The sequence below is a fragment of the Protopterus annectens genome, chromosome 5.part0 (genome assembly GCF_019279795.1).
Source record: "Protopterus annectens isolate FY-2018-M chromosome 5.part0, PAN1.0, whole genome shotgun sequence".
NCBI classification, from domain to species: Eukaryota; Metazoa; Chordata; order Ceratodontiformes; family Protopteridae; genus Protopterus; species Protopterus annectens.
Window position 1 is genome coordinate 667,339,631 of NC_056735.1, and position 28,000 is coordinate 667,367,630.

Sequence of the window (28,000 nt, forward strand, 5' to 3'; positions counted from 1 at the left end):
CTTCTCCTCCTGACTGGTTACGCCAGTACTGAGTTGAGAGAGCTTAGCCTCCAGTTTGGCTATATGGTTGCATCTCTCACATGTGTTGAAATTTGTTGGGAGGAGGAGAGGGTTGTCTGTGTACATGAGGCAGTTGTAACATTGCCTCAAGATTCCCAGATTCACCAGCTGGACCAGAGAGGAGATTGACAACTGACCTTTAGACATGCTAGAATAGTATTGGGAATTCCTTTATAATTGAAAAAAGGGCCAATGGGGAACAAGGTACTCAAGGGGAGTTTGTGAGGGTGTAGTGCTTTTAATTTTTTAGTGCTGACTTATATAATTGCTTTAGTGTGCAAGTGCCAGTCTTTAGTGTAGGAATAGGGTGTTTATTATGAGAATTAGATCAGTTCTAAGGGAAAAAGTGAAAAGCAGACTTTGTGGAGCCAAGAATGGTTTAAACCCAATTAAGCGGTGTTGCCCGATGCTGCGCTATGCGCAAAATCGCGCAAAGCAGCGCTAAAGCGGGTTTTATACGGGGGGACTTGAAAGAGCTAGAAATTGGCCCAAAATGGCCAATAGACTAACAGATTCTTGTGCTGGGAACACTCCTCCAGGGATAGATAGGCTGCTCTAAGCTCCCCACTGCCACTGGTGAACAAAGAAGTCTCCCTTTATCCAAGAAAGGAAATGGGCAACACAGGAACTTTCCAAAAGTCTAGAATACAGCAAAGCCTGTATTTGGACTACTCTAGGTCACGAAAGACGGGAAACAAGGATATTTTTTTTTTTCTTTTTTGCAACAAACAGCAGGAAAATGCAATAAATATGTAACACAGGCTAGCGCACTTGAGTGTGTAGCCTCAACAGGTAAATGCAACAAACAGGACAAACTTTAAAAGTGCAGGTGCAAAAACAACTTTAAACAGTTTAAAACAGTTCAAGAATGCAGAAATACTTGCAGTTTAGCTAGATCAGACAGTCGCCCAGGTAGTAGCAGGAAAAAAACACTTTTATCAGGTTAGCAGTCGCTCTTTTAGCCACTCTGCTGCTAGCACCACTCTGCAAGACCACTAGGAACTTGGCTGAGTAGTAACAAGCGCAAAAACCCGCGCCAAAGCAGGTTTTATACAGGGGGACTTGAAAGAGCTAGAAATTGGCCCAAAACAGCCAATAGACTATCAGATTCTTGTGCTGGGAACACTCCTCCAGGGATAGATAGGCTGCTCTAAGCTCCTCCCTGCCACTGGTGAACAAAGAAGCCTCCCTTTATCCAAGAAAGGAAATGGGCAACACAGGAACTTTCCAAAAGTCCAGAATACAGCAAAGCCTGTATTTGGACTTCTCAAGGTCAGAAAAGACGGGAAACAAGGATAATTTTTTTTTTCTTTTTTTGCAACAAACAGTAGGAAAATGCAATAAATATGTAACACAGGCTAGCGCACTTGAGTGTGTAGCCTCAACAGGTAAATGCAACAAACAGGACAAACTTTAAAAGTGCAGGTGCAAAAACAACTTTAAACAGTTTAAAACAGTTCAAGAAGCAGAAATACTTGCAGTTCAGCTAGATCGGACAATCGCCCAGGTAGTAGCAGGAAAAAAAAACACTTTTATCAGGTTAGCAGTCGCTCTTTTGGCCTCTCTGCTGCTAGCACCACTCCGCAGGATCACGAGGGGTTTGGCTGAGTAGTAATAAGCACAAAAACTGCGCCAAAGCGGGTTTTATACAGGGGGACTTGAAAGAGCTAGAAACTGGCCCAAAACGGCCAATAGACTACCAGATTCTTGTGCTGGGAACACTCCTCCAGGGATAGATAGGCTGTTCTAAGCTCCCCACTGCCAACGAAGCCCTCCTTTATCCAAGAAAGGAAATGGGCAACACAGGAACTTTCCAAAAGTCCAGAATACAGCAACGCCTCTATTTGGACTACTCTAGGTCAGGAAAGGCGGGAAACAGGGAAAATTTTTTTTATTTTGCTTTCTTTTTTTGCAACAAACAGCAGGAAAATGCAATAAATATGTAACACAGGCTAGCGCACTTGAGTGTGTAGCCTCAACAGGTAAATGCAACAAACAGGACAAACTTTAAATTTCAAGCGCAAAAGCACGATAAAGCTGGCTTTAAAGCAGGGGGTTAGAAGAGATAGGAAATGGCCCAAAACAGCCAATAAGCTACAGGTCACTGGGCTGGAACCACTTCTCAAGGGACAGATAAGGCTGCTCAGAGCTCCCCACTCTCACTGGTGAACAAAGAAGCTTCCCCCTATCCAAATAAGGATATGGGCAACACAGGAACTATGGCACAGCCCAGAGATCAGCAATACCTGAAGACTGGACTATTCTAGTTCAGTAAAGGCGGGAAACAAGGATTTTTTTTCTTTTTTTACAGAGTAGCAGAAATTCGGTACAGAAACACAGTAAATGCTTTAATTCGGCTAGCACACTTGAGTGTGTAGCCTACCAGTTAAACTAAGCAAAAACAAACTTTAAAAGTGCAAAAAAACTCAGAAATACAGGCAGGAATGCAATAAAACAACTTTGCAGAGCTTATTTAAAGAAACAGAGAAGTCTATATATACAGAAAAGCAGCTAAAACACAAAAACACTTCAGATGCAGTGCAACCTAGAGCACTTGAGTTGTAGCAATATTAAGGTAATTACAGTTATAATAAATGCTCTGAAATATACTCTATGTATTTTTTTCCCTTTTTTTGAAAGGGAAAAAGGAGAAACAGAAGGCCTTATCAAATGTTCTCTCTGTATTAGGTAGAATGAGCTAATGACACTAGACTGGGAGGAGTGTCACAGGTCAGATTTACAGTAGGAGCGGGCAACTGCAAAGCCACCAAGTATAAGAGCAAGACATCAACTGGAGGGGAGGGGACAGACAGCAAGCACTACAGAAAACAAATGAAAATTTTTAAACAGATAAAGATTTGTAAAGATACAGAATGCTTTTAACTGCAAACAAATCAGTTACTTGTGCAGATTTGTTAATAGCAATAAAATATACTAGAAGACTAAAAAGCAGACAATAAAAGTGCTATATATTAATTGTTAGAAACAATAATCTGTATAAATAATCGAAAAAAAGCAGAATACTTATATATCTCAGCTAACTGTTGCAGTCAACAACTCTCATCCACACTGCTCAGTGTGTATAGACAGAAACCCTATCAAAGTTAGGGCTTAAATACCAGAACAACAACTTTTTTTTTTTTTTACAAGAACACAAAAGAACCAGCCCCCACTCAGCAGACAATTAACACAATCTAGCCAAGTTAAAGAAAGGCTTCACCTAAAAACAAATAGCCTACAGACAGTAAGCACTACAGAAAACAAATGAAAGTTTTTAAACAAATAAAGATTTGTAAAGATACAGAATGCTTTTAACTGCAGAGAAATCAGTTACTTGTGCAGATTTGTTAATAGCAATAAAATACACTCGAAGACTAAAAAGCAGACAATAAAAGTGCTATATATTAATTGTTAGAAACAATAATCTGTATAAATAATCGAAAAAAAAGCAGAATACTTATATATCTCAGCTAACTGTTGCGGTCAACAACTCTCATCCACACTGCTCAGTGTGTATAGACAGAAACCCTATCAAAGTTAGGGCTTAAATACCAGAACAACAACTTTTTTTTTTTTTTTTTTATACAAGAACACAAAAGAACCAGTTCCCACTCAGCAGACAATTAACACAATCTAGCCAAGTTAAAGAAAGGCTTCACATAAAAACAAATAGCCTACAGACAGTAAGCACTACAGAAAACAAATGAAAGTTTTTAAACAAATAAAGATTTGTAAAGATACAGAATGCTTTTAACTGCAGACAAATCAGTTACTTGTGCAGATTTGTTAATAGCAATAAAATACACTCGAAGACTAAAAAGCAGACAATAAAAGTGCTATATATTAATTGTTAGAAACAATAATCTGTATAAATAATCAGAAAAAAGCAGGATACTTATATATCTCAGCTAACTGTTGCGGTCAACAACTCTCATCCACTCTGCTCAGTGCAGCCTAGCTAATTCAAGCACATATCTGCTACAAACTACAAAAACACCAGGCCAAGCAGATTTCTCAAAACAAAAAGTGGCACTGGTAAAACAGAAATCAGCTCCGTCAGTTTAAGCAACCTACAGACAAAAAAAAAAAGATTACTTTCCTCACCATCAGGGAGTTATCAACACTGCTTGTAGTTTTTGCAGGCCTTGAGTGAGTCTTATAAGGTTTGGTAGAATGTGTGGAGACATTAGGGAGGAAGTACGGATAGGTGGTTGGAACACAACTGGAAAGATGTAGGGAGTTATTACTGAGTCATGTTAGGATGAAATATGGCTCAGTAGAGGAGAAGAATAGAGGATAAGCTTAGGGGTAGCATGATTAAGTAAAGAGATCTATATTTTATTGATGTCAGTTAGTGGGGAAAAAGAAGCAAGGAAGTGCAGGGATGTAGGATATATAGTGATGACAAAGTCTGAAAGCTAAAAAGAATACCTTGGACCAGGAGCCCTTTCCGCAAGAACACAGCTTTATTCACCTTTCACTTGAAGTGCGATTAATACCAATACACTTTTCGTCAGGCGAGATTCCTGACTTCATCAGAAGTTAGCAAACACTAAACCACTAATTAAGGTGGCTAATATCCTGTTCCAACAGTCAGCAATTTCCTACACAATTAAAAATAATTGAAAATAATTAAAATAATTAAAGAATTAAAGTAAAAAGGTGCCTCGCCCCTGAATGAGAAACAGGCACCAACACTACATACACAAATCATAGGTGAACCCGTAGGTTAAACAAAAAATGAAAATACGTATATTCCCAATTATTTGTAACCTACGACTATCATCTTGATAAGATGAATATACTGGTAAAATGCATGTAATATATTCACAACACCATTGCTTTAATGAAATGTAGTGAGATGAATTATAATTATTTATTCAACGGACTATTAACTAAACTGTTTAGTCCTGCTAGTTCAATAATCACCACAGGTCCCATTGTCTGTGTGAACCAATGTGCCAACAGAAAATGAATCCTGAAAGTAGTTGTGGATTAATCTATAAATGTCCACCTAAACCTCTCTCACCTAACCTTCTCAGGGTGACCCTGTCATTATTATTGTCTTTATTGTTTATCTAGTTTATTTACAAGTGAAATTAATTACCTAAATAATTAATAAAATAGTGTAGATATAGTGTTAAAATGTTTTGTAAAATTGTGTTAAAATATATTGAAAATATATTCTAAATAAAAAATGAATACATAGATATGTCTATATTACATAATTAAATAACCTGCTAAAATGTGAAATCCAAATTGATGAATAGATGAATAAATTGATGTTAATTGGTTGTTATTTAAAATCCAAATAGTGAAATTAGTGGAATTATGTTGGGATGGCGACACTGGAAAGCAAGTTGATGTTATTGGAATCTGTACTTCAGACCTCTCTACCTGGGGGACTTATCTCTCTAAGTTTTTCAATCTCAAAATGCATGCTATGGAGCTTATCTCGTTTAACCCTGGCCACTGGTTTGCGTTTACTCGTAGTTGCCAAAGGAGTTCTTTCCTTTCTAGTTTCAATTGGTCGTAGCCACCCCTAATATCCCTGATTTGTTGATCAATGACCCTGAACCTAAACTCATGGCCTATATTGTCATTGTGGTGCCTTGCTAGTGCATTGCTTTGTTTGTTATTCCTGATGTTATATACGTGCTCATAAATCCTTTCTTTCAGTTTCCTATCGGTTTTCCCGATATAGAAAGCTGGGCACTGGGTGCACTTTGCAAGGTACATCACCTGCTTGCTATTGCAATTGGCCTTAATTTTGGTCTTAAATTTTAAAACACCAATTTCAAAATTCCGTCCCTCATCAATGAATTGACAATATCTACACATATTATATTTAGATGTACCCGATTGGATGGAAGAAGGTTGCCTGGTCCCTTGCAATATTTCTTTTAAGTTGTTGCCCCGTCTATAAACCACCTTAGGTTTATCTGGTAGTAACTGTCGGAATTCCCCATCGCCTAATAAGAGATCCCAGTTTTTCAAAATGGTATTGTGGATTTGATGGGAATCGATGTTGAATGTACAACAGAAACCCCATGAAAACCAGTTTCAACGGTCCCTCTACAATCCTGTGTTACTACCTCGATCTGATTCTCACAGTTGTTACTCAATAATGGGACATATATTCTCGAGGTTCTTTTAAATTTAACTTCCTCAACAATTTCATGTAGGAAATCAAGTGGATAACCTCTCCTTAGGAAGGATTGTGTCAAAGCAGCACATTCCTCCAAAAATTCCGTATCATTAGCAATCATCCTAGCTGCCCTGACCATTTGGCCTTTTACCACCGATTTCTTTTGGTGTTTTGGGTGGCAGCTAGAATAATATAAAAAGGAATTGGAGTAGGTTTCCTTGCGATGGATCTTAGACACCCATGTTTTATTTTCATAGTCCTTCCTTAAGTCCACGTCTAAATAGTCTATCCTGTCTTTATTGTGTTTATATGTAAACAGAAAAAACTCAGTTGAGTCATTAAGACTAACCATCAATTCTTGGATTTCCACCTCAGTTCCTTGGTATAACAAAAATATGTCGTCCAGAAACCTGGTGTAGAAAATTAACTTGGCGTGGGGGACACCCCCATTTAAAACAAACGATCTCTCCCAAAATGCCATGACTAGGTTGGCAATACTCCCACCACATGGGGAGCCCATAGCTACCCCAATTTCTTGATGGTATAAATTGTTGTTGAACATCACATAGTTATTAGGAGAGGACCATATCAATTAATTCCCCTACCAACTGTGTCTCTTCGGTGGGTGCCTCCAATAGTCTTAGCATTGCTGATACCCATTCAATTGCTATGGGAATGGAGGAGTAAAGGTCCTTCACGTCTATAGTTACCAGTTGACAGTCTGGGTGAAAACCTATTGTGTTGATTGATTTAAGGAAGGACCATGAGTCCTTCGTGATTTGTTTTTCTCTTTTTACATATTTTTGAAGAATCCTGTCTAACACCTTGGCACAGGTGTAGGTGATACTGTTCCTCCCGTCCACTAGGGGCCTCATAGGTGGATTGTCTATGCTTTTGTGGATTTTGGGGATCCCGAATAGAACTGGGGTCCTAGGTGTAGGCTGTTGCATATAGATGTATGTTTCCCTATTGATTCTCGCCTCGATATAGAGTTCCTCAATGAACGCCTTAACCTTCTGAGGGGCTCCATGCATCTCATTGAGGGATGTTCTTGAGTAGGTGTCACTATTCAAGATGTCCCCCATTCTGGTGTTGTAATCACTACAGGTCATAATAGTGATACCGCCCCCTTTATCGGGCTTCATCAAACGTAAGGGTGCCTCTTTAAGGAGCATTAACTCATTCCTTTCATCCTTTGTTATAGTATATGTGTTGTACCCATACCTAGGTTTTTGTTTCTTAAGATTCCTTAGATCTATTTCAGTCACTTTCTCAAAGGTGGCTAATATGGGGTGCAATGGGGGGGTTAAAGACACTTGATACATTGAATTCTGATCTGATGTTCATATCATTACCCATCAATGCCAACAGATTGAGTTTCCTAGTGAATAGCTTTAGATCAATTAAAGTATGTGCTAAGTTGAAGTGTGAGGAAGGAACAAAGGTATAACCCTTAGCCAACAATTCAATGACATTGGTACCAATATCATAGTCGGTGTAATTAAACACCTTAAAATCCCCATCTTTGTTCAATAAGATCTTACAGTCCAAATGTCCATTACGGGATTCACTAGTGTTGTCCCCCTGATTTACCACCTCTTCCTCCTGGCCCCTTTCCTCCTGTTGTTCTGTGTACGTTTGTTGGAGGCTCCTGGTTGAAAATTTTGAGGGTGGTGTATTCCCTCCGGGGTCCCAGCCTGGTTGGCTCCATTATTGTCATTGTAGTTGTTGTTCCGGCTTGCTATCCTTACACTCCTCCTGTTGTTGTTATTATTATTATTATTATTAGTTGGTCCATTGTAGCTTGTGTCATCCTCCCATTGTACCTCACCTTGGTTGTGAGCATCACTTTGTGCTGCCCCAGTGTCCCATCCCCTCCGGTTCACTTCCCCAGATGGTACAGGGATAGTAGTGGCGAAGACTGGTGGTTTTGAATAAGCCTTCCCATTCTTGTAATCCTTAACATCCCTGTTGATTTTCTTACTTTTAGTCAAGTTCAACCTAGCAATGTGTTCATCTATACTAGCAAAACATCTGTCATATTCGAACTGATACCTCTGGTAATCGCTATCACTTTTAATAGTCCAATCCAGTTCATCTATTTCATTCAATAATAAATCGATTGCAATTTGATATTGGTCACACAGCAGGCCTAACAGTTCTAAACCATGCCTATCAAATAAACTTATCAGAGCAGTGTGAAAGGAGGATCCCTCCACAAGTCCCGCTGGAAAATGCCAGTGCCTAAGACCTTTGGGCACTATTTTAAGCCTCATACATTCACGGAAGTATGCGACTTCAAGTTGCAGCTTCCGAACTTTAAACAATTTAGTGTCAAACAAATTGAGCCTAGCTGTTAAATCAAGGCTTACCTCCGGTTCACTCGTGGGGTTATCATTCTGTATTCCACTGTTAAATATAAACTCCCTGTGGACCCAAACATCAAGGGTCGGTGCGGTAAACACATGCCCACCATTCGACGGATTCCTAATTCCTTGGTTGCCCGTTGTAGAATGCTGGTCCCCTTGCATTATCACACCGTTCGCAAGAGTCCGGTTAGCCCCATTGTTCATGTTTAATCCATTCGACAAGTTGTAAGTTCCATAAATTTGTCCATGCTGGCCGTTCGGCACTTCACCTGTAGTAGTGTTGCTTCCCTTTTGCGCCTCCCGTTGTGCGCAAGTTACTACATCCACTTGTTGGGATAGCCGATCAACTTTCTGGGTGAGAAGCTCTATTAGAGCTGTTAAATTCCCTTCGCTACCCTGTGTGTTGTCGCTCTGCGATTGAGGGCTTCCTGGTTCCATTCCGCACACCAAACAAACCAAGAAACAACGGAAAAATAGACTACCAAAAAGAAAACCTTGGACCAGGAGCCCTTTCCGCAAGAACACAGTTTTATTCACCTTTCACTTGAAGTGCGATTAATACCAATACATTTTTCGTCAGGCGAGATTCCTGACTTCATCAGAAGTTAGCAAACATTAAACCACTAATTGAGGTGGCTAATATCCTGTTCCAACAGTCAGCAATTTCCTACACAATTAAAAATAATTGAAAATAATTAAAATAATTAAAGAATTAAAGTAAAGAGTCTGAAAGCTGGTAGAAGACAGGTAGGAAGGAAGTATTTTCTATGAAGGAAGAGCGTTAGGCTACTAAGGTATCTTCGCCTATGTTTCTTTAATGTAAGAAATATAGGGGTTTGAAAGGACACAGTATGAGGATGTTGTTAAGACAGGAAGGGGGGAGGGTTTATTTGGGGGAAAATAGAAGGTGAAATTAGAATAAGATATAGGTACTGTTAGGGAGAGATTTGAGTAGAATGGGTATAGTGCAAAGTAGTACAGGATGGAGAAAGGTTGTTTTGTATGATGCAAAATGTTAGATGGAAGTTGGGAAACAGGAAAACAGAAAAAGGAGTGTTTGTATGATAGTAGTAAGGTTGTTTGGGGAGGGTTAGGAATGGGTGTCATAGGTGAAATGCGTACGTGTAAAAGTATAAATATAGACTGAGAGGGAGTGGGTGAAAATTGGGGGTAGGGGAGCAAAACCAAGGCTACAGGGCTTCCCATTCTCAGGTCAATTACTGCAGACAGGAATCAGTTTATAGCAAGTACAAAGCAATTAACAAAGAGACTCAAAGCAGACGACATTTTCTTTCATTTACTGAAATTGGGACATTAGGGAGACTAAGTAACTGGCAAATGCAGTGTAATCTATTGGCCAACAGGAAGGATAGTGGCAAGCATTGTAAGTGGTCCTTAAGAGTGCAGGAACTACTGCATTGGAGGGAATGTCACAGTCACTTTCCAGCACAGGCCAGGTGCACATTTCACTAGTTAGTAAGTGCAGCTGTTTATGTGAAAATTGCATACACTGCACAATGACAAAATGTTCAGTAAAAAGTTTCAGGAGTTGGGCCTTGTGACAGAGTTCCTACAATATTGGGTTAAGTGTGGATGCAGTGACCACAGGATTTTGCATAAAGTCAAAATTCTCAATGAAAACTTTCAGGAATTAGTGCCTGTGGCACAGCTCCTGCAATATCAGGGTCAGGATTGAATGTAGTGACCACAGATTATAGTACAATGACAAAATTCTCAGTGAAAGCCCTCAGGAGTTGGGCCTTGTGGCATAGCCCCTGCAATATTGAGGTCAGGGTTGGATTCAGTGACTACATGCTACTGTAGAATGATAAAATTCTCAGTGAAAACTTCTGGGGAGTTGGATCTTGTGGCAAAGCTCCTGCAATATTGGGGTCAAGGTTGAATATACTGATCACAGGCTCTGCACTGTGAAGGAAGAGAGTGACTGAGTGAAACTTGTTAGGAGCATATCAGATTTATAAGAAATCAAAATAAATAAAAATACTTTCAAATGCAATTTTTTCAAATTACATTTATAAGAAAGATATATAGAAACAAGTACATGGCATGCATTTAAGAGGTAAGGCAAGGAGAAACCCATTGAAGCCTTACTTTATTAAATGGCTGGTTAGTACATGAAAGTACTGTACACAGAGTTGGTGACAATTCACAGGATTTTACAAGTCATGTGGCTTAAGAGACCACTGAGGAGCATAGCCCAAGTTTCCACTTGTCACAGTGCACTGTCTGATTAAGTGGCAAACTCAGAGTCACAAAGTAGGCAGGTAAATAGAGACGGATAGAATGAATAATTGGAATACAGAAATCATCACATCCCTTCCAATAGAGCTCTTTTGAATGTGTACCATACCTCTCAACCTGGAATCATCAAAAATCTGGACAAGGCCCATGAAAAATAGGTACAAATATGTATACTGATTAACATAAAATCTGCATACATAAGTATGGTACCCCGCCCACTCCAATGGAATTGTGGGATACCAACTTTCAAATGCAAACTGAAGAACAGACAACCAAAATATGCCACGAGAATCCCCCTGCAGCCATTCCAATGTCCCATTACCTGGCTGTTTCACCCCATTTACCATAAACACTAATGTATGCATACTGCTTTACTTCTACAATGGTTATTTGGATTTTATTTTTACATTTTATAGCACACTGCACAACCAGTAATAGACATCTGCTAAACAAAGCAATACTGTCTCACAATGAAAATGGACTAGGCATTAAAACTTCTCTGCCCTTGAAACTTACATTCATTGAAACAGTATTGAAACCCACACCATATCCAAAGAAAATGCATCTGGCCAGTGGTGGATAAAGATTACCTTTGGGCTGTTTTCAAATCATTGGCCCCTTGCACACAAAACAAGAAACATACATGTGTTCTTTGATACACCTTCCTGACTTTATTAAATTACATTCTTTGTATAATACAGCACACTTGTTAGACAGAGCGCATTTTAAATTTATTGTTTGAACATTTTTCCAGTAGGAAATAAAACAAAATGCATGAACCAATAATGACAAAACTGCCCAATTCAGAACATTTACATAAAAAAGTCTACTTCCACACTCACACAATTACATATACATATATATATATATATATATATATATATATATATATATACACACACACACACATATATATATATATATATATATATATCCTTCAGTGATTTGCCACAAAAAACCTGAAAACCACAAATTTTATGAGGAACAGATAAAAAAATATGAGGCATAAATTCACAAGTGGTGGTGGCTAGGGACTTTAGGCTCTTTTAACCTTGTACCCAAGGGACAGGGTTTGAGCCTGAGTAGTACCTCTAGCCACCAGGTGTATTACATTGGGGCATTTTCATTCACTCACTCACTCACTGTCTCACACACACAGACACACACACACACACACACACACACATACACACACACACACACACACACACACACACACACACACACACACACACACACACACAGTCCTTTCTGTCACCCTGCTCAAGCCATCGCAAGTGCAACCAGAATAAAAAAAAAACATTCTTATTTCTCGAGTGCAGCCAGAATGCTTTCTATTCACCCTGCTCACAGCTCTGCAGTATTGGACTTCCCACTTTCTCGCAGGTGCAGCCAGAAGATGTACCCAGGACTTCTTTCCCACTCACATTCCGTTCACCCTGCTCACAGCTCTGCAGTACAAGACTTCCCACTCGCAAGTTCAGCCAGGAGATGTGAAAAAATGTTTCCTACAAGCTCGCATTCCGTTCACTCTGCTCACAGCTCCGCAGTACCCAGGACTTTCCTTCCAGCTCGCAGATCCATTTGAACAGCCACCCGGAAATGCATACACACATCTGTCCATTCATGTGAATATTGAGCCAGCTGCAAATGTGTGCACGTGAGCCCTTGAGCTCAATTCTGACAGGATGGTAGCCCCGACGGCACTGACATCGTTGCACACGTGATGATGTCAGCTCAAAATGCAAAGAAAGAAATAAAATAAAAAAAGCTGAGAAAAATTCGGAAATGAAGTGGTGCCACTTGGGAATTGTGGCACCCCATTATGTGGACACCAAAACTTGGTAAAAACTGTACGATTGGGAGGTAGGATGTGTACCTTTAACTCCCAGTGGGTGTGGCTTCAGCCTTTAAAAAATGGAAATTATCACCGTACAGTTCTAAAAAATACTAATTGACATAGGTCATATATCAATACAACTGTGTTTGCCATCATGTATGCTTCAAGATAAAATATTCTGATACCTTGTATATAGCATGGTTTTGGAAATATTAATGCAAACATGAACAAGCAATATTTGACGTCTAGAGGCGCAGTAGGAGGTAACTGCAGAAACGCCTGGAGATGTCACTCGGCTGTAATGAGCAAGTCACAGCCTTAAGCCCTCTGCACTAACTACCAGTTAACATAACAGAGACATTCAAGACAGAATAATTATTTTATGTAAAAAAGTGATGTTAAAGAAGAAAGTAAAAAAATGAAAACTGTAAGCAGCTGCAAATGTCAAACTACCAGTAGAAAATAGTTTAGGGAAGACTAGATCTGGATATATTTTTATTTACTTAATTTTTTTTATTTCTTTTTTTACATTTATATATGTTTTAATGTTCTTGCTCTCCAACATGCTAGTCTAATCTAGTCTATAAATAATCTACTAAAAGGGGGTGCTTTTGAAAAAGTTGACAGGAAGGCTTAAGATAGATGAACTGTCCTTAAAAAATAAAGAATGAATGAAATGACTGAATATACTCATGTTTCTCAATAAAACAGCACTGTAAATGACAAACATTTAAAGCTGGTGCCTGAAGACATTGTTCAGTTTCAAAATCTAAGTAGCAGCCAGCTTGTTTTTTTCAGAGGTTTATTATCCCACAAAAGCAATTTAAAAAGCCACAGATAAAAAGGATAACAAGACATATAGCCTAATAGAGGAAGCCAGTCTTCATGTCGGGGTCTCATCAGAGAAAAAAATTTCTTCAACAAAAAAATCAATTTCAGGCCACTTTTTTTAGTATTTGTGATAAAGCATGCCTACTTTTTTCACACAAAGTAAAAAGAGGACTGTACAGCAAATATATTCTTTTCAGAAAAAGGACCATGGGTTTTATATCACCACATCTTTAGGCACAATGTGTCTTTACCACTTAAATTCGCTTGTAATACTGCATCCTCTTTGAAAAGATATGTTGGTTGCTTTTTTGCCATATAAATGCTATGTTTTGCCATATATGCATGTTTTTTCTTTCACTGCTGTCTGCATACTTCCTCCATCATCTGTACACAAATAAGCTAAATCCTACATTTTCATGAGTTGAGAGTGACTTGTTAATACCTACAGAAAAATCCAAACCTCCTCCTTGAATTTATAGTTTGGACACATGTGTAAAGAATTCAGGAAATATTTGCTATGGAATTGCTCATTGCCCTTCCTGCATCAGCAAATGTAGTCTAAATCCTCATAACACACCCTTCATAAACATAATGTGCAGTCTGAAAGCTTCATTAAATAACTGAAGCTAGACTCTATGAAATGTAGAGGACTAAAACATCTCTCCACAAACATCACACTACATTGCTTATGTGGTAGCAATGATCTCAAGCCAAGATAACTTCCTCGGAATTCTTATTAATCTTTGGCTCAGGTAAAGAAATCTGCATATCCTATCACTAATTATGCATTTATAATCTGTCTGGCAAAAGTAAAAAAGTGCAAGATAACACTTTATCGAACAGGTTGCCAATAAGTTTTCCTTGTATTGTCAGTTATCACTTTCAGAGTCACAGGTACTCATATGGGCCTGAATGCTTTTACTGCATAAATAACAGTAACATTTTAGGTTTATACGAGGCACACATTATTGGTCAGTCTACCTACCCTGCACCTTCATATCAAGGTGTGATCTCCACAGGCCTCATCTGTGTCATCTGTAGTCAGGATCTAATTGGGGATTGATGGTCTGAAAGGCATATCTTCATTATTTCTGATCTGTTTTTACCACCAGTTCAGTTGTCTATGGACACAGAGTAGTAGTGGTGTAGTTTTCAGTACATCCACCAGCTTGTTCCAATCGCTCCTCAGAATTAAGTACTATATGGAGTAGTTTGTTAACTCTAAGGAATGTTACCGAGTTACTTCCTAGGATACAGGGTTTCCTCTCAGCCTTCATTTGCCTACTGTGTGGCTTTGACAAAGGCACTTAACCAGCTAGTGCTTTGGGGAAACTAGGAAACTGGTCTAGACTCTTTAATGGAATCCTGGGCTGCATGCCTAGTAACAACCTATGAACCTAGGAAGCATTGTGATTTTCTCATAAGAAACCTCACTACGGAAACACAAAGAATGGTGGAGATCATGTGACCTAGTATGGTCACGGACTCTTTGTCAATCCATTTGGATTTCTCTGCTATGCTCTGCTCCCCTGACAATTTACTCTAACCATGTCCCTGCTCCTGTTTCTAAACTCTAACCCTACCCATTAACTTATGAAACATCCTTTCCCTAAAAGTATCAGTATTCAAACAAAACTTGTCTGAGGTGAATGTTAGTGTTAGGGTTTAAGTGATTACAAAAGGAAACTATTTTTCCTTTGTCAATCTTTTGATGTTTGATATTTATTTTCATTCACTTTATTTTGTTTTTGAAGTGTTGACATCAATGCATCATGCTTCAATGTTTGTTCACTTTTGATGTGGTGTTATATATAATGGATATGGGTTTCATCGCAGGACATATTTATTGTGTGCTGATGTTTTTGGTAACTTTGGTCATTGGTGAAGTGGTCACATTACATTACAGTTGAACTGCAACAGTTTGACTGTGATATAGTAAAGGAAGTTTCCTCTTTCTCCATGGTTGTGCGACTGTGGAGTTATTATATTTAATTTGCAAGGGTGTGGGGGCTTAGTTTTGACGTCTGGTCACCAATGGAATGTGTTTATTTATATGTGCAATCACATTAGAGAGCACATGAAATGTAAACCTTTTCTAGACGGTCCTGCCAGATTCCTACTTGTACCCTGCTAACAGACCAGACTCTTTGGCTTAATGAAACTAATATGATCCCAAAAGAACAAGATATCTGGGAAAAGTTATGTCTTAGACTAAATATTCTGCTCATCTTGATAAAGTAACATAACTACTGTTACTATGGTAGATTTCCTACTTGAGCATGTGCTGCCTAGTTACATGACTGGGTCCCCATAACACTTTAAGTACATTAAGGTATAAAGTGTGAAATTATTTCATCTACATATCTATATTCATCTCCATATCAATCTAAAGATTCGATCTGGTACTGACTGGTCACATCTTCCTTACTGTCTGGGCCACTGTCTTAAGTTCTTCAACTCACTCACTGGAGTTTTAGAGAGGCTTGCAATTAAGAAATAACAGTCTAGCTGGGCTATCTGCATCACTACAGGGATTCAAAGTGTGACTTAACATTTCAATGTGCTAAGTAGTGAGGGCTACTATTAGGTGTTGGCTTGGAGAGATGTAATCCCACCATCAGGAAGCTCAATGCAATACCTCCCCACTTCTGAGGCATTATGGCTGTCTGCATCCTACTGTGTCCGTCTGGGGGTGGGCATGCTCATCTTTTCTTGCCAGAACCATCAAAAACACAGAGAACAAATTGAACGCATGTTACCTGGAACTTCGTCATGGCTTTATCTATCTATCTATAACATCAGGGCTATGAAACAATCGTTTTCATCTAAAACACACCGCAACGCGTCATCTCCTTTTAAATTTAAAGTGAATCTGTGTGAAATTAAAGGAGAGATTCTTTTCTCCTTTAAGAAAAAGACTCCTAGTGTATCTAATAACAGAGGGTTGGGTTTGCTGCTTGCAATGTATCCTAGCATACTGAAATTTTCAGGTGGTGTAATGGGCAGCAGGGATGGGAGTCTGAATTTTTTTTTGTTGGGAAGGGGTCATGTTCCAAAAAATTCAAGTAAACTTTCAGAATCTTGCTCCACAATGGAGACACTTCAACCTGTATAAATAAATTTCATCTGTAGGCACTTCTCTGCCCCCTTGTCTAGCTGCTTGAAAAGGTGGTACAAAGGTAAGTGCTGAACTAAGTGAAAACCCATTGTTTATTGATAGACACCCAACATGAGTGCAAGCCATGGGAAAGAGTTTAGACTGCATTACTAGCTGTCACACAGTACACACATGCAGGACTAAAACATCTCATCGTCAATCAAATTCTTCAGCTAAACAGGTCCAGTAACTTGAAATCCAGTCTCCACACACTCAGGGTTTTTTCATCTCTTTTCAGGAAAGACAGCAGGTAGTCAACTGAGAGATATCAACTGCTTAGTTTGGGTCATTACTGCTGATGTCCATCAGGGATCTGTGTTTGGTCCCTTGCAATTTTTCGGCCTTCTGAATATATGGAATCAATGTTGACATGTCTGTTAGATGTGAATGGTTTGTTCATGTTTTTCTCCGTCACCCTCCAGCTATGACACTTCCTTTCCCTTCATTAACTTATTCATTACACTTTTTTTTCCCCAATGTCTGAGGAAAGCAATCTGTGACAGCTTGGAATCAAACTCATCATCATTCATAGACCCACAATTTTTTTTCTGCTTGGTTCCTAAGTTCTCAGTCCTTGGTGGCTTGATATTCACGCCATTAATGTAGACTAGTGACAAAATCTGACTACAGCAAAACAGAGTGCATGCAACAGTCCATGTACTGCCTTGTTTAACAATGCAGCAGACTAGGTCATCTCTCTTCCCATCACGACCCTCTCCAACAGGACAGGTAAACAAGCATTGGAACTTCATTCCCACCCCTCCTGGCTAGCTTCACTAGTGTGTGGGTTGCTGCCTGAGCAGAGGTCATTTTGGTTGCAGTCAGGGATTCAACTTTTACCATGAAGTCAACATTACTGCTGCAATATATGATGGACTCCATGCTCCTCTGTCAACCCAACATTGTCCTGTGTGCTCAGTTCTCGTTCTCAGTAGATGCAAAAAAGTGCATGTTGTTCTTTCTCAAAACTCTACAACAGCAAAACCCAAATGTTCAGGCATGCTCCAGGTTAGGAAATTTAAATTAATGAAGTAACATTCAGTTATGACTGACAAGGAAGAAGTCTGAGCAACAAATTATAGTTTTGGACGTCTTAAGGTGATCTGTAAAAAAAAAAAAACTCAAGTGAGATCTTTGTTTTTATTACATAAGGATTTTGTTTCATCAGTTATGCTTATAGAAGTATTTATTTTAATTAGCAGGGCAGCTCCATCACCTGATCTTGGTCCAGGTCTTCTACCATTTTATATAATCTGATATTGAAGTTGATGGACAGGTGTCATCTTAAACTAGGTTCCTGAGACAGAAATAATATGTGGGTTTTCAGTTAATAACCAGGCTTCTAAGTGAGACCATTTTTTATTTAGACTACATACATTTATAGCATTGCAATTCTAAGTTTTTTGTTTCTTGGAAGGTCAGCTGTCAATCTATGGGCATGACAGCTTTACTTCCAAGAAACAAAAACATTAGAAGGTCAGCTATCAAACTGTGGTTATTTGAGTGTTGTTGGGATGGACCTGGGTTGGTCTTTATGTCACCTGACTGATTCAGCTTTAGAAGGAGGTAATACAGTTTAGAAAGAATACAAATTAAGTTAGTATGAATATTTGAAAACTTTTGTGGGAGAATAGGTTTGTATGAGGAAATGTTTGTGTTAAATATATGTTAATTTGGAATTTAATTTTAGTAACAGCAACTGTATACATATTTGGGCAAAGTGAGTGATGGTAGTGGAACTATCCTTTGGATTAAGGTAGTGCAGAGGGATGGTAGGTTTACTATCAAAATGAAGAATGAAGGTTCAGCAACAGCGGGACTGTCGAATATCAGTTGTCTGATTCCTGTATTGCTGACCTTCAATTCTGTGAGTGTCTGTTGCAGCGAATGCCACTGTGCAATCGCTGATAAGTGGTTGATGTTATGAACAGAGACTGCTGCACGGTACAAATTGGGAAATGTATCCTTTTCCTCACTGTAGTGCAACCTCGGAGTTGAAATATATAATTTGCACGGGGTGTAGGGGGAGCTTGCCCCCTTGCAAAAATGTGAATTCCAGTGTTGTGCAGTAATTCGTACTGCTGAAAAAAAGGCAGGTAAGTGTATACTTACCACACTGTTGCAAAAGGTGCAGGGGGAAAAAGGATGTCAAATAATGACAAATTTGCATATGCTGACATGACATTTGACATACTGAGCTAATTAATATGCAGTATATCAGTAATATGAGTGACTAACATGAATGGATTACGTTCTGAATTTCGTGGTTTTAATAGTAAACCAGGATGGTATTTGTAGTAAGCAAACATCCAGTTAGAAGAATTATAGTAGCAATTGTGGTGATCAGAGTCAGATCATGGTCAAATGGGCCCTAGTTTGAAATATTCATCAGGCCCTGCATCTTCGCCCAGCAGCCATCTCGCTTCTTATTTCTTGTCTTTCTCCCCGCTTACCATATTCAAACCTGTCAGTGTGCATACTATTTTCTTCTTCACCACTACAACAGTTACAGATATTTGGATTTACTTTAAAACTTTTATTTCAAATTTTATAGCACAAACACGGATAGCCATTAAACAAAGCAATATAGTCTTACAATGAAAATAGACAGCATGGGCCTCTGCCCTTGAAACAGACATTCTTTGAAACTGCAGTGAAACTCACATTCATAGAAAATGCATCTGGCCAGTGCCTGATTAAGTGTACCTCTGGGCTGTTTTTAAACAACAGGCCCCCTTGTGTATCTTTTTACAATCATGCATAAATGCATGTGTTCTTTGATTTAAGATTATATTAAATTAGATTCTTTGTTTAATACAGCACCACTTGATAGTGTGAGTTTTAAATTTATAGTTTTGAATGTTTTTCCAGTAAGTAGTGAAACAAAACATATGGACCAATAATGACAAGTCTGTCCATTTCAGAATATTTTAACCATAAAAAGCCACTCAAACTGCTGTCATTATAATCCACTAATAATAGAAACATTGACATTCTTTGCATACAGCCAAATAAACTACATTACATTCCCCTGTAGGGGCTGCAACATCTACAAATTTATCAGACATGATAATCATTCTCCAGCATACTGGCACAGGATGAATCTTTGAGTTTTATTTTTACGCTGACTGTAGTACGGCTAATTTAGTCTATTTGGCTGTATGTGAAGAATGTCAATGTTTCTATGCTGGAAAAACTAATTGTTGTCTTAGGGATTGAATAAAAGAACATCTGTATGATATAAGTAGACATGACAGTAGAAATCCATTAGCTAAGCATATTATTCAAGCTGGTAGTCATCACTTTTTTAGATTTACGGTTTTAGAAATATATACTGTTAGTTTAAGAGGAGGAGGAGATGTTAAGACCTGTACAAAATGTTTAGAACTTAAATGGATGATGATTTTGCAAGCTAATAGAGGTAGAGGTCTAAATGATTTTATACCTTTAAGACCTATATTAAGGTCACAAGTTCTTAAACGTTAGTATTTAAATGTTTTATTTCATTGTAATTAGATCTCAAGAAGCACCTACAGAAGGTGAAAAAGTGCTTATCTGTTTTATCAGTTTTATTTTCTTTGGTATTAAAGTATGCGTTTTATTTGCTTGACACCAACTGCTTGGGTGTTTTTTTGTAGTTTTGCTCATGTAACATATTGGTCATGGTCAGGGAACTTGTCATAATCCTATATATTATGGATGAATATAACTATCCTCCCATCAACTGGTAGTTCAATACAACTCCCAGTATGTATGTCAGTGATTTATATTAGTGCAGATTTCTTGTACAAATTGCTCCTCTTCGCACCAGGGAAAGCAGTCTTCTCAACCTCATTGCGATCAACTGCTCCTTTTCCTAAACCAGCCATAATGTTGCTTTCTTCATGGTTAAATCTGAACAGTTGTAAAGTTTTCCATTAAAACTGGAACAGTAATCCCTAACAGTTCTACTGTCGTTTGGGATGTCACCAAAGCAAATTATTTACTTCTCACTTACATTATGGACAGCTTAAGTGGCAGAGTTCCCCATCATCTCTACACCAGATGCAACTACATGCTTCTCTGACTTTTATTCCCTTACAGAAAATATACCAAGCAAGACCATCCCCCATCCATCATACATTAACAGAAAATTTAAATGTGAGTCTGTATGCTGGAATTCCTATATTAATAGACTGTACAACAAAATGAAAAAAACTCCAACCCACTTTTAATAAATCTCTACTCCCTCAATATGGAATAGATCTTAAACATGAAAGTAAAACATTGGCACAGGTCACCAGACAGTGGAAAGCCAGTTATGAACTCTGAGTTAACACCAAGAATAACCACAAAACGTTCTTTTTGTCAGAAACATTTGAGAAAAACACCCACTTTTGCCCTGCTGTTATGCCTGACAGAGTTTCCCACTCGGACCCTGTTGTCTGTTACTAATATCTGTGTGTGCAAATTCTGTTTCATCTTGAGCTACCCAGATAAATTTCTCCCCATTTCTCTTCCAGCATCACTTCATCCATAATCAACTTTGATCAGGTTATAGCATGTTTCACCAAAACCAAAAATGGGTCCTGATAGTATGCCTGAAGTGTTAAGTACCAAGTACTTAATAAGATACTGAAACAAGCAAAACTGAAACTAGAAATATGAATTACTAAATATCTGTTTATGTGAATAATTAAACTAAACATATTAAGCGTAATTATGTCAAAAACAATGTTTTATTTCCAATGAGGAAATCCCCGCTGCACCTGACCACCCACTTATTTACATATACTAAACTGTATAGATGCACAGCAATTGGGAACCACCACCACATTCAGATGCACAATGTTGCCACAGTCAGGGATTGCACCTGGGCGCACACAAAAAATATCAATAATCAATGTTCACAAGATTGAATCACTATTTTAAAAATTTACAACATTTCAGATTCTATTTTTTCAGCTTTGATAACTGCTTCACCTCATCAGATCCCTCCTAAATCACAAGCTCGATCTGTCCATGAATTCTTTCCATAAACCACAGAGCACAGCCCCTGTGATGCCTCTACATAAGGGCAGCCTCATAACTGTTCCCAAAAAGAATAAACTCTTAGTCTTTCTAGTTTAGTTTGGAAGATCATTGAGCATAAAACTACCAAACTGATCAACAATGAATTTGGCAATCTACAAACCCTTGACCCAAATTAATCTGATTTTGTGAAAGAGAATGTCTGTCTATTTAATCAGTCTGACCTCTATGAGATGGTCACTGAAGTTCTGAACAAGTGATTTGCATTTCATGATACCTATGCAAATCTAGACAAAGCCTTTGAAATCATGCCCTGTGCTGGCACTATAGATAAGGTCTACAAATTCAATATAAATCTATTTGTAGTCTACTGGATAGCAACCTGTATCACTAATAGGTTCATAGGTGTGTACTAGGCTAATGGCCCTGGAGCCTTTACAAGCCTAGCCCAAAAAAATTGCCCAGGCACCGTGCCACCCAATGTTAGTTCACAGTGCCCCTATCCAGGAGGACAACTGGAATGATCCCTGGAGTGAACTTTCTGTTACCCATCCATTCAAGATTTCTCTTGAAAAAATACACATCCCTGGCAAGCTTTAAACCCAGGACCCTGTGCACTCCAGTCACAGCAGCTACCACTACTCCACATGAGCTGTACAATTACTTTTGGCAGTGGTGGGATTCGAACCCACGCCCCCACAGAGACTGGAGCCTTACTCCAGTGCCTTAAGACCACTCGGCCACACTACCCTGACTCAGTAGGAGCAATGGCTCCTCACCTCATCAGATATGAGAGACGTCTGACAGGGTTCTGTCCTGGACCTTTCCCCTTCAGCATCAACTTTCTGAGATTAAACCAGATTGCAGTAGTTTTGTAGTCATTTAATCCCCTTTGGATACTCAAATTCTATAAAAAGGCCAAGATCATACCAACACAGGCTATGTCAATCATGGGGGCTCACCCTAAAGGCAAAAAAAAAATTGCAATATAGTTAACCTTATTAAAGCCAGCACCCATCCACAATTCTGCCACTCCCTTTATTGCAGATATCTTTGTCAGAGACATTAGCAACTGTACTTATTATGGCTTTTTATGCTTTCATATGACCATCATATATTCACTATAGTGAGGAGGTCCTTCTACCCTTCTTAGCTTGTTTACAGAGGTATATCTTCTAGGTCCAAGGAAGTCCTACTCCAACTATACTCCTCCCTTATTAGGCCCAGTTTGGAATACAATGCCTCCCTTTGTAATTTGCTTTTCTACATTTCTAGTTCAGCTTCAAAAGTCTCAACAATTCATGATGAAGAAGCTCTGAGGTAATGTAAGCCATCCTGATAAACTAAAAAGCCCACAACCTAAACTTAATTTCATATAGACGTCTGAGAAGTGACCTTTGTTTGGCTTAATGAGTTAATTTCTTATATCTGCCTTTACAGATCTATCCAGTACCTACTCAAAAGACATCAACCTTTATCATAGGATCAATAAATCCTGCTGTTATGACTGGTTTCTAAATCAACGTATCATTTGTCTACAGAACACACTCTTTTTAGGATCATCAGTTCATAGGTAAGTACTATTTATTTATTTTTATTTATTTTATTTAAATTTTGTTGAATAAAATAAATAAAAATAAATAAATAGTACTTGCCTATGAACCTTAAGGTAAGTACTAGGTAATCAATCAGCAGACCTAGTACTTACCTATGAACCGATGAACCTAAAAAGAGTGTACAAGGTTCTTGGTTGCAGCATCTGCCAGGTGGCAGTACAAGTCCCTCTTCTAGAAAAACATATGTATGATTTTACCTGTATTGTAATGCTAACTCAATAGCGATATGTGCCTCATCCTAAAACAGATCATATACTTACTCTTACCTTAAAGAAGCTGAATATAACATAGTCTGACACCCTGCACATTTTAATAACCATCTAGGTCAACTGAGGTCTCTCAGAAACAGTTTGCCATTTTAATACCATTTTCTGGACAGCATATCTGAACATTCTGCTATAAAATTCACTTATATTGTGCTTTAGATACAAAGGTAATGAAATAGCTGCCCCCCATGAAAATAAAAAAATATATACAAGTGTGATGAGACACTAATCTAATGAAACTTTTTGGTTAACTGATTCTAAAGGATGAAAAAAAAGTACATGCTATGCAACAATAATGCAATCTACAATTCTGAAAGCCAAAATGTGTTGTTTTTACCAAAACTGTTTATCTGTTATCTCCTTTTGCATACAGACTGCTTTTAGAACATGCCACTTCTGCACCTCCGTTAATTGTAAAGAAGTCCTATAACTGTTAACAAGTAAAAGCTGTGCTGATTTTTATTTTTTTAATTGGAAACATTTCCATGTTAAAGTGTCCGCCAAACTACAAACACATTAATCACTTTTTAACAGTGTACACCTCCACAGTTTGACTTTGATCAGGAGAGAGAAACTTTGGTCATATCAATGTATTTCTGCTTGACAATCCAGATTCACTCGCATTTACCTGTTATGAATTGATTATAAATAATCAGTTTTCACACTTGGAAAGCACCCCTAAACCAAATGACACGTTTCTGAATAGGTATAACTCCAATGTTTTAATATGATCAAGTAAGAGGAAATTTTACCTGTAGTAGTATACTTCAGCTTGTTTGATACACATATTTGTAGCCAACTGCTTTCACACACAGATGAGTTCCCCCAATCATGAATTACCAACTTCTGGTTCAGTACATCTTAGTTGTTTCACAGTGATCAAGTGAAATAAATTTTGTCCATTACAGTAATACAGTCTACAACACACATGCACAAACACCCCCACCCATGAGTACTTGTGAAAGTAAATCTGTTACTTTCAAAACAGGCTAATCCCCTGCTTACCATCTATTGGAAAGGTCCACCTCAGGTAACTGGCTGTGAACAAAATAAAGGAAATCCTGCCTCTTCCACTGGTACAGAGTGATAAAACTCTGACTATGAACCACTGGATCCTGACTAGATTAGTGGACTAGGCATTCATGTGAAATGGTGTGAGGATGGGCAAGCCTGTTTCTGGAAAAGGTAGGCAGATAATGTCTGTCCAATGTCTAATCCTTGGAGGGGGTGTGATCTAACGTACAGTCCTGGGATGTATATATCTGTCTGTGAAGTACAACACAAGTACATGGAAAAGAGCTAGAAAAGAAAGGGATGGATAGAAGGAAGGACCAAATACTGCAACAGTGAAGAGAAGGCCAACTACTGTTATGGTAATATTTTACGCAACTGTGCTATGTCTTCCATATCACTGTTGCAGTATTCCTTACATAAGGGAGAGTACAAGAGCTAAAAAGAAGGCTGTGAGGAAGAAGACACAGAAGAGTCCTCTACAAACCCATGGAGAATAGTCCTGGCAAAAAGTGTCCTGGCCTTGGAGACAACATTCAATTTATAATGTTTGGTGAAGGTAGCCACCTCAATGATGGAACTAGTGTAAAACTCTTGAAAAAGGCACCCAAGCAGAATGTGCCTTTACAGATGAAGAAAGAACTTGTCATGAATAGAATATCATAAAGAAATGGCCTTAGAAATCCAGGATGATATGGTTTGCTTGGAAACAGCCAAACCCAAAGTCCTAGTATGAAAAGAAACAAAAAGTTGCTCAGATTTGTAAACTGCCTTTGTTTTAAACAAATAATACCTGAACTGTCTATGGAAATCGAGGGTGTGAAGACCTTTCTCAGTGGCAGTCTCATTAACCACCTTGGCATAAAGGATGGATTACTCTGAAGAGACACCATGTCTCTCTGAAAAGCTGGAAAAAAAAAGGACTAGCCATTACACCCTGAAGTTCAAGCTGTCTTGGCTAAGAAAGAAACAGCCAACAGAAGAACAGTACAATGTTATAAAGAAGCTGAACTAGCAGGTTCAAAAGAAGCCTCAGTCAAATTTTCTAGTACAAAACTGAGGTCCCAAGAAGGCGGAATAGGCATTCTGGGAGGCCTGATATGAAGGACGCTTTTATGAAATTGCTTGACCTCAAATCGAGAGGCCAAAGGATGATTCAAGAGCAGACAAGCAGAAATTGCTGAAAAGTGAGCTTTACCAGAAAAAATATGCCAACCCAGTATGAAGCAGATCACACAAATAAGACAGAACCAGAGGATCCCCCACTGACAGAGATCCTGATGGCGAGAGAGGCAGCAGATGGAAAATATTTTCCATTTGGACATGTATATGTATTTTCTGTTAGTGAGTTTTCTAGTCTTCTGCAGAACCTGGAACACGTCCTTAGAAAGAGGTGCCTAAAAGGAATCAAAACCCTATCATCCACAGAGTCATTTGAAGAGAGGCCAGGTGAAGATGAATAAGAAATCCCTTGTCTTGTGCGAGAAGATCCACTCAGTGAGGTAACTTGTGGTGATTGCACCTGGCCAAGTGATAAAGAAATGGGAACTAATACTGTCTGGGCCAAAAGAAAAGTACCAGCAAGGTTTTGGGAGAGTCCTGCCTGATTTTGTGTAGAGCTGGTGGCACAAACTCAGTACTCTTGAAAAGAACAGAGGATGCTCTCTTTTCAGAGGGGAGGAGTAAAGATCTACCTGAAGAATACCCCACAGGTTTGTTAAGTTAATATACTTTAATTACTTTTATATGAATGTAAATTTGCCTATGTCACAAATAATAATTCAGTAAAGGTGCTTGAAAAAAAAAGGGAGCACCCCACAGATGTACTATGTTCAGAAACTCATCCCTGTGAAGCATCCGTTTGTGAACTTGTGTTCTGGACCTGCTCAAACAGTCTGCCACTAGATTGTGCTCTTAAGAAATGTAAGCTGCCTCCAGAGACACTGGGTATCTGAGAGATCCTGTGCTTGAACAGCAAAGAAGATAGGACTTCATAACCCCCAGCTTGTTGACATACTACATCACAGTGGTATTGTCTGTGAACACTTTGAGGGGGCCAGGGTGGAAAAGGATATGAAAAGCTTGCAGAGCCAGAAGCAGATCTTTCATCTCTTTAATGTTGATATGATCTGACCTCTGGAAGTCCCCATCCTAAGTCTGAGATGTCCATGGAGCATGAAAGGGAAGCCCCAAATTGAAAGAGAGATAGAGTTGTCAAATCCACCACTGAAACTTGAGTTTGAGACAATGAAGTAAGGGAACAAGGGACTGAAGGGGATGGCAATGTTGAGTCCAAACTGATTTGAGGTACCACTGTAGCTTCCTCATATGGAGCCATGTACAAATAAGCATGGGAATAGTGCAGACCATAAACCCCAGAACCTTGAGTAATTCCTTGGCCAAGAGAGAGGACAGAGGAAGGGAGAATGGAAGAAGGCTGACAGAGACAAAACCGTGGAGCAGGAAGAGAAGCCAACACGGAGATAGTCTGATGCTTGCATCCCAAAAAATATGATCCTGGGCATGCATCAGAACTGATTTCTTGATATTTATATTGAACCCCAGATTTTGAAAAAGGCAAGTGGTAAAGTGGAGATCCTGCAACAGATTGCTGGAAGGAGGAGGTTGAATGAGCTGGTCATCTAGATAGAGGAAAATCTATATCCCAAAAAGCCTGCAAAAAGCAATGACAGGAATGAGGCAGTAGAATGGCAAAAAGGCAAAGCAGAGAACTGAAAATGAGAAGAAGAAACAAAGAAGCATAAACATTTCCTAATCAGAGGTTATGAGGATATGGAAATAAGCATATTTGAGGTTCAGAGAAACCAAGAAGGATGGGAAATAAGGTCTGAAGAGATAGGATCTGGAAAGAAGAGACCTTGAGAAAGGTGTTGAGCAAAGAAAGATTCAGAATTGGTCTCCAGGTACCCTCCTTCCAACGGACCAAAAACATTCTAGAGTAAAACTCCTTTCCATTTTGGGAAATGGAACAAGCTGAATGGTGCCCTGATCCAAAAGGGACTGCAAAACCTCTGAGAAATGAGGAGGTTGTTCCACAGGAGGTTATGACATGCCTGAAAAGTTGGGAAGGGATTTCCAAACCATGAAATATCCTAATAAATGACAGACCTCACCCAGGAGTCTGAGGTGATCTTATGCCAATTTGGATGGGACAGAGAAAGGTGGACAGACATGAGGATCTGGCCAAGGGGAAGAGGAGGCCAAAGGTCAAAATAAGACATGCTTGTCTTGAAAAGAAGGCTTCTGAGACAAAGAAGTCTGACTGAATTTAGCAGTGGGAATGCGACTAGACTCCTTCTTACCCTTGGGAGGTGGTCGAGTCTGCCTACAGTCAAAGGTGGACTTAGAAGCATAATTCCGGTGGAATTTGGAGATGGGGAGATAAAATTATTTGAGTTCCTGCAAGGCC

General features: G+C 38.8%; 1 protein-coding gene and 1 non-coding gene across 2 annotated transcripts in view; both read right to left on the reverse strand.

Moving 5' to 3' along the window:
* The window catches only part of DHRSX (dehydrogenase/reductase X-linked), a 1,564,048-nt gene that overhangs the window by 249,063 nt on the left and 1,286,985 nt on the right, over positions 1 to 28,000 (reverse strand). The gene's annotated exons all lie outside the window — the stretch shown is intronic.
* On the reverse strand, positions 22,345 to 22,427 carry TRNAL-AAG. Its single transcript has one exon. It is a non-coding gene; the product is annotated as a tRNA-Leu (tRNA).